Source organism: Pempheris klunzingeri, chromosome 20 (assembly GCF_042242105.1).
Source record: "Pempheris klunzingeri isolate RE-2024b chromosome 20, fPemKlu1.hap1, whole genome shotgun sequence".
NCBI classification, from domain to species: Eukaryota; Metazoa; Chordata; class Actinopteri; order Acropomatiformes; family Pempheridae; genus Pempheris; species Pempheris klunzingeri.
Genome location: NC_092031.1, coordinates 2897639 through 2906119, shown reverse-complemented (window position 1 = coordinate 2906119; position 8481 = coordinate 2897639).

Below are 8481 nucleotides of genomic sequence, written 5' to 3'. Positions count from 1 at the left end.
CTTGACTTTTTATAGGCGTCTGTAGCTCAAAACGGTGATACATGTATGGATTTAGGGCGGTATGAAGGAGACGGAGAGCGGCCGGCACAGTTAAATGTGATCTCATGATTAGTCAGAAGTACAGTGTGGAAATTCCTCCTCATCTTCCTGCACTGGTGCGTCCATGACTGTGTTTAACTAACATAGTGCTCACTTCATGTAAAGCATCCTTAGACCAGTATGAGAAAACATAGGGCCAAATGTTTGTCAGAGAAGGCGAACAAATGTTTGTGTTTGTTTGGTGTGATAAAGAAGTTAAAGCAGAAATCAAAATTGTTAAAGGAATAGTTCGGCGTGTTTGCGTTCCCCCTGAGAGTGAGATGAAGCTGACTATTATTATTATTATTATTATTTATTTGACCGTCACAATGTAAAAGTTACCATTTGTGGGTTTAGGAGGAGTTTTATCCATCCGTCCAGCAGCGTCTCCAGCTACAGCTGCTTTTGTTTGTGGCCTTACTGCGACGACAAGACTTGAGGAAGCTGCACAAACCTCTGCTTAAAACCACAAGTTGTCTTTTCAACATATCCGTTATGGAGCTTATCCATTAATTAGGAGCTTTAGAGGTGTGTGTTTTTCCCCACTTTGGACAAAGCCATGCTAGCTGTTCCCCCCTGTTTCCAGTCTTTATGCTAAGCTAAGATAAGCTAAACGTGCCCTGCACATGAAACGACATCAGTCTCCTCATCTCACTCTCAGAGAGAAAAGCAAAATGTTGAACTATTCCTTTAGAGTAGCCTCTCTTTTAGCCCTGGCACAACTGTGACCCACAGGATGGTGAATTTAGGTTTACAAAAGGGAAATGGAGACTTCACAATGCACTGAAGGAAATGTTTAGTTTTAGCACACACACACACACACACACACACACTCGAGGCATTTTAAATATGTAGCTGAGAAGCTGTTAATTGGAAAACGCTCATTAACGAAGGAGCACATCTTCTTATTACGCTGCGTGTGGCCACCGTAAATTGCCACACCCTAACGCACCCACTGGGGTTATTGACGTTTAACACAGTGTGCTTTGTGGGCTCCTAAGAGACGAGCACTTTGTTAGATAAGATCTGAGTGACTAACACGTTGTCGGGCCGTCCCACAGCAGATCACTTCCAGGCAGTGGGTTGTGCAACACGTCGAGCTGAACTCCTCCTGTCCCCGTCCTTTCTGTTCTTTTGTAAAAACAAACTCATGTTTACACACTGTGCACATTTTGCCTTCTTCATCTCACCTGAGAACTCACACGGGACAAAGAGCCGTCTGCGTCTCCCCTCCGAGGCCGAGGAGGGTTCTAGTAACGAGTTTGAAACTAACCCAGGAATACATCGAGGGCATCGCAGCGCCACGTTCGTGCAAGCGTGGATCTATTATCTAAATCTCAATCCACGACTCGCGCTCCCACGGTTAACCATGAATAGATATTGACACACCTCTAATCACCTGTTTGCTTCACAGGACTTTAAACCTGTCAGTCAGAGATGATCAGTCTATGATTAGATTTATTGCACTTTACCGCAGTCATATTTTTAGATAAAGGATGATTGATTAGATAAAGCTCATCATGCAAATTACACCTTTAAAAGAACAGTTGTACTTTTGTACGTTCACCTTTTGCTGAAGGAAAAAAAAGTCTCCCTGCTGATCAAAACAGGAAAAAATCAGACGTTGCTTTTGTCCTTTGGTTTGGGGGACCGATCACATGATCAGCGGTTATAACAGAGTGTGAAATTCTCAATCGGTCGATGTCGGTAAACGAGGTGAATATCAGCAGATCCCGACGCTCGGCTGCGTCTCAAGTTGCAAATGGGTCAAATAGAAAGTGATCCCCCTGCACCTCCACTGCTTCTTGGAGTGCTTCATTTGAAGGATTTCTAGAGGCCACGAAGAGGTGAAAGTATTCAGCTAAAATTATAGAAAAAATAAACCTGAGAGAAGCAGAAAGTATCTGAGTGTCTTCGCTCTCAAGTCCTCTGGTTAACACTTATTTATCTTCATCTCGGGACTTTTATTTAAATGTTTTTCAAACTCTTCTTTGCTACCTGTACAGTGTTTCGCCCCTTTGTCCCAACTCCCAGCATTCCCTGAGCGCTGTAGTTCAGATTAACCCAGCCTACGGCGTCGCTGGGAAACTACCGAACTGTAATTACACTTAAATTCGAGGTCAAAGTCAAAAAATATGGGCTGTAAAAACAAAGCGATGCCTCTGTGTTCACACGCTTCACGTATGAGGTGCTGATTCTGACATGAGCTGCTAAGAAGGGAGATAAAAGACGGCGTGTCCGTTGTAAATAATAAGAATCTATTTATTTTCTTAATATATAACATTCTCCAGCAGATCTGAAGTGCACCTGGTAGATGTTAGAGTATTTTTATTGCAGTTAGCTGTGCTTCATTTTGTTCCTCGTTCCATCCAAATGTCGACTTTGTGTGTTATTCCTCATTCCTCTCACCTCCCGATAATCCCTCCGTCGCACCATTTTTGCCTCTTAAATGTTAAAAGATGAAAGAATAATTGTGAAAGTAGACTCTTAAAGCCATCGGTACTAAATGTTGGAAGGAGATTTGGCTAATTGTGATTAATTAGTGATTTGTGTAGTGTCATTTCTCGCCGTCCTTTTTTGTTCTTAATCACCTGTTTAATGCCCGTGTGCTCATGTCGGAGGAGTAAAGTCAGAGCTGCACGTCCACAGGTGATGCTTCAGGGTAAAAACAGGGTCTGTGTGTGGTTTCGTCTCACAGATGCACCCTGAGGGGGATCTTCGGCTCAATATACTTGTTCAGCCGTCCTGTGTAACCACTACTACTGTCTCTTTGTTGTAGAGGAGCTGAGGTTTAAAGGAGGCGCCTGTTTTTTTTTTATTTTTCCAGCTCTAATCTAATCGGCGGCTCCGTCAGACCCACTTGTGGCCTCAGCACTTCGTACGTTGTTACTCTGCGATTCAGTCATGTCGCGTTCGCTGTGCAAACTCTAACACATTTCACCTGTTGTTCAGCAGCGTGCTGCACCTTCACACATATTTTCCCCTGAGAAATGAAATGTTTTAAGGACTTGTGCTTTATTTGAGTATTTCCAACTCAAGCCACTTCCTGCTTCTACTCCATGTTGGAAGCCAGTATTATACTTTTCCTTAAAGTATATTTTGATCCTATTATTGAAATCGGCACTTACACACTTACCTGTGTAGCATATTAACAGCATAACTGGATATAAAATTGCTAAGCATACATGACTGTATCTTTATATATATAGTGTGTGTGTACTTTGTTTTACTCAAACTTAATTTTATTTAAGTCAAGCTGTGACTGCAGCACTTTTACCAGTAACAGTGTTTCTCCACTGCAGCACTGCAACTTTTACTTTAGTAGAAATCAGAGCACTTCTTCCCCCGCTGGTGAAACCACTGTTTGAGACATTTCCACAGCCTGTGCAGGACGCTGCAGACTTAACGTGCAGGTGTATCTGATCATCCAGGTGAAGAACGTGTCGTGTACGGAGAGCTGAGTCCACAAACGTCCACTCTGAACCGTCCTCACATGTTGCCAGAGTCGTTCTCTAGTGTTTCTGTACTTTTACTGTAAAACTGTCGGGTGATTTGAAGAAGGGTTTTAGAGCTGGAAGGCCGATTTGTTGTAACACCGTCTTTAAACTTGAATCGAGTCATTTGTGTGCCAAACAGTGCTTCTATTGTTTGTTCGTTATTGAAAACACGCCAACCTCACCCTGTGGATTCTACTGTCGACTGCAATCGAAGGAAACAAAACTGTTCAAGGGCTTTTTGATGCTTAAGTGTTGTTACAATAAATCCATTCTCGTTTTAAAATGTCTGACTTCATTGTTTTAGAGGGGAATTTTACGACATTATCATGTTACAGAGCTCACATTCAGTTATTTTCTCAGACTTTAGAGCCAAAAATCTACTCTGTCATAGATCTTCTAAATAACAGTTTACATCTGCCGACATGCTGCATCACCAGGAGGCAAGAAAAAAAAACACTTCTTGGCAGAAAATCCATGAAAAGTTCAATTATTTGTAGCTGATTTTCAATTAAACTCACAACAAAACTCAGAAATCCCATTTAAAATGAGTAAAGTCTGATTGGATGGAAGTCAATGAGAAAATGAGTCGACTTCTCTCCTGGTTTATCAGCTCAGGGAACATTTTCCTGATGAGTTTATGGCCTCAGTTTTCTTCAACGCAGCAGGATGTTCATTCAGTAAATTATGAGATCTGTAGTTATCAATACTTTTTCTCACTGAAGGCTTTTTTTAGTCACAGAAACGTTAGGTGCTGCTGATAAGTGGTATTTTTAGTACTATTTTCTGTCTCCTATGTGACGTTATGCAATAATTCTGCAGGTATTTAGTTGTTACTGCACAAATCCACCCCCTAAAATGATCTCTGCTGAGGATAGATCAATCGAGGACAGCACAGAAGAGAAAGTCCATCCCTGTGGTAACCACTGACCTCCACTTTTACAAGCAGTTAAATCCCTGAGTGCAGTCAAAGTGCAGGAATACGTCTTGTAGACAGTGAAACACCCCCACAAGGCTGCCGGGCTCTGAGACCCAGCCGGCTCCCAGAGGGTCCTGTAGGCTGAGGAATGAGGCCGTAGGTCGACGGAGGACAAAGCTCTGCCTGCTCAGCACATTCGTCAGCTGTGGGTGGGCGACGGCCGAGGACACGGAGGACAGACGGACGGACAGCAGCCCAGGAAGCATCAGGGCCACAAAACCACCACATGGTGTCCAGATGGGTCTCTTCTACAGAGTTCATGTGTCGCTGCAACGACACCTCATCATACACTGCAGTAACACCAGTGGTGCAAAGTAACTAAGTACTTTTACTCAAGTACTGTACCCAAATACAAATGTGAGGTGCAGTACTTTTCAGAGGTACATGTACTTTTGACTTGATTCCAAATATCTTACAGCTTTGGTTACTAGTTTCTCTACAAATTAACTATTTGATTGGCATTTCAGACACCAAACAATCAATAGATCAATGGAGGAAGTAGAGAAGAAGAAATCTATCTATCTGTCTGTCTGTCTATTTATCTATCCATCTATCTATCTATCTATCTATCTATCTATCTATCTATCTATCTATCTATCTATCTATCTATCTATCTATCTATCTATCTATCTGTCTGTCTGTCTATCTATCTATCTATCTGTCTGTCTGTCTATCTGTCTGTCTGTCTATCTGTCTGTCTATCTATCTATCTATCTATCTATCTATCTATCTATCTATCTGTCTATCTGTCTATCTGTCTGTCTATCCTGTCTATATATCCAGTTGTAGACAAAAGTGTTTCTGAAATCTGATTTAAAAAAAACCCTAAAGTGACAGTTTCCTCTCGTCATCAGTTTAAGATCTACTGTTTTCTGAGTCTGCTGATAAAAGTCTCTTGTTAACTCTTAAAACTATTTGTTTAATCGACATATTATAAATAGTAATCATGCACAGAGAGAAATAAAGTCCTTAAGTCCTTTAAGACAAATGAATATCAAAGCTTTCTTTCTTTCTTTCTCTATAGAACCATGTTCGTCCTTTGCTCCGACAGCAGCCTCACTGTCCTCAGCTGGCAGAAAATCCTGAGAAAAAGTTAAAATTAGCACTGATTTGCAACGTGTGTGTGTAATTTAGCATCATTTAAATGTATTACTGTGTTTTCCAGATCATTGATCACCTGTTTCTTTTCTTTTAACGCCATAACGCAGCCAGTGTTCATGTTTTTATCACCTCAAAATGGACTTCAGCTCATTTTTCAATATTAATTTAACTTCAAGAGGAGGAAAGAAAGATGGAGAAGCAGGGAAGAAGAGAAGACAGATAGAGCTGTCTGTCTGCCTGCCTGTCTGCCTGTCTGTCTGTCTGTCTGTCTGCCTGTCTGCCTCTGTGACTCCAGGTGTGATCATTTAAATCCTGCAGCGCCCCCTTGTGGCCGAGCTCACTTGTCTCTCACCGCCTCAGTGACTCTCACAGACACATTCAGTCTGCGGTGTCACACCGTTTGTTTCCCATTTAAACGGCGGTAATTGAACGCAGCTGCTCAGGGAAGCACGCAGGGGGACACGTGAGGTTGCCTTCAGGTGCCGTAGGGGAACCTGGTTACTGGAAGCATCAATGAATGAGCAATAATAGCTCTAATAACTGGATTTTTCTTTTGCTATTTTGAGATATTTTGTCATTATTTTGAGATATTAAGTCGTTTTTTGAGAAAGTGTCTCATTACTTTGAGAAGTTGAATCATTTTGAGATACTTTTTGAAATAGTAAGTCATTATTTTGAGATATAAAGTCATTATTTTGAGATATAAAGTCATTATTTTGAGACAGTTCTTCATTGTTTTGAGAGTTTCTCATTATTTGGGGGAAAGTTTCTTATTATTTTGAGATAATAAGTCATTATTTTGTGATACAAAGTTTTTTTTTTCATTCTTATTTTGAACAGACTGGTTTCCATATGATATTAGTATGAAGTAGCCTAAAACTGAAGTACTACAAAATTCAGTAACCTAAATGTACTTAATTACTTTCCACAACTGGGTTCAAATATAGCAGACTCATTCTAAACTTTAAAATCTTGAGATGTGACTTTTTCTGCCGCCAAAGGGCACCTGAAGGCATCACATCCTCTTTCTTGGAAAGAAAAACAAAACAAAACACTTTTTTTTTTTAGCTGCTTTCCAACATCCCACTGATGTGTAACTCCTCTGCAATGCAATCTGTTTCCAGGAAGTAGACTGAGGACAAAATGATCACAAAAACACAGCAGCAGCTGGTCCCAGGTGGTTTGCACAAGAAAAGTTTATAATATGATTATTTATGATTTTAAAAAAAGGCTGATTCCCAAAGGCTGGCTGAGTAAGAAGTGTTTTTATTGAGCAGACCTGTGTTTTTTCCAGGGGGGGACATGTGAGGGGCTCTGGGCGGAGTTAAAAGTTAAAGACTCCAGCTGCTTTCTGTAACCGGGATCACAAGCAGCAGGCTGCGGGCGGAGGAGGAGCAGGAGCCCCGAGAAACGACTGTGACCATGAAAGCAGCGCAGGAGGAGCAGCGCGGAGTCTGTGAGCAGCCCGAGAGAGACTCCTGCTCCAGGGTGGAGGAGCCGAGATGAGACGAGGAGGAGGAGGATGATGTCGAGGAAGAGGAGGAGCAGAGCCTGAAGCCTGAAGCCTTTCGCCCTGAGACAAACCAGAGGTAGGAGCCCCTGAAGTACTCACAGGTAGACACAGGCACCTGGACAGGTACCCCAGCCTAGGGCCAGTCACGTGACTCAAAACTCTGTCCTGCTGAGTTCACGTGAGTTTTTTTTTTTAAATTAAACACTTTTTTCCCCAATTATAACAAACATTACATATTGATTCATGTAGATACAGTAAACTATCAAACATACTAGTTATTATATATATATATGTGTGTGTGTGTGTGTGTGTGTGTGTGTGTGTGTGTGTGTGTATATGTGTATATATGTATATCAGTAGTAGATCTTTAACTTAAAAGTACTAATACTACACTGAAAATACTGCATTACAAAGTAAAAGTCCTGCATTAAGAAGGTGATTTAAGTTGAAGTTTGTGAGTATAATCAGAGAAAAGCTGTGCTTAAAGTTTTAAAAGTAAAGGTGGCTGTTGTGCTGTTGGATTATTATTGATCATGAATTATTGGAAAGTACAAGAAGCTGAAATTGAAGTGTAGTATAAAAAAGTATAAAGTTGTTTGTAGTTGTTTTGGATGAATATATGAAGTTACAAACAACACAGCTTCTCAAATATGAGTATTTCTTTCATTCACTCCTGTTGAAAATCGAGTGTTTTAGATAAAATAAGGCATTTCCTTCCCTTTTGGAACGAGAGATGAGGATCTGTCTGGACCTAATAATGAAATGAGCTGCAGTGTCGCGTCTTTAATGTGATGTTCTGCTGCTTTTCTTTGCCTCCAGCGACAGCAAACTGTATGTATGTGAGTTTGGGACTGTTGGGAGTTTAAAGAAGTTGATACAGGCCTTTTTTTATGATATTTTATAGACTAAACTTATAGACAGTGAATCTATGACAAGTCTAATAATCAGTCTTTTAAGTAATTTATCATGAAGCTTCTCCAATATGAGCACTTCATGTCACTTTAAATGGAATAATTTTTGTTTTTTTTACTGTTGGTCGGACAAAATAAGCAACTTTAAGACCCGACTCAGTAACATTAGAAGTGAATTTCATTATTTTCACTTTTAATGTATTTAACACATATTGACCAGACACATTTAACCTGAAGAACAAACACCAAAGCTGCAGGATTAACAAGCTAAAGCAGGCGGCTGCCCCTGATATTACTCAGCTGCTTACAGTACAACATTAACATGTAGTTTACATGGTAATGTGACAGTAATTTGATAATATCAATATTAATCAATTTAAAATAAGATATTTTGTAGCAAGCGGA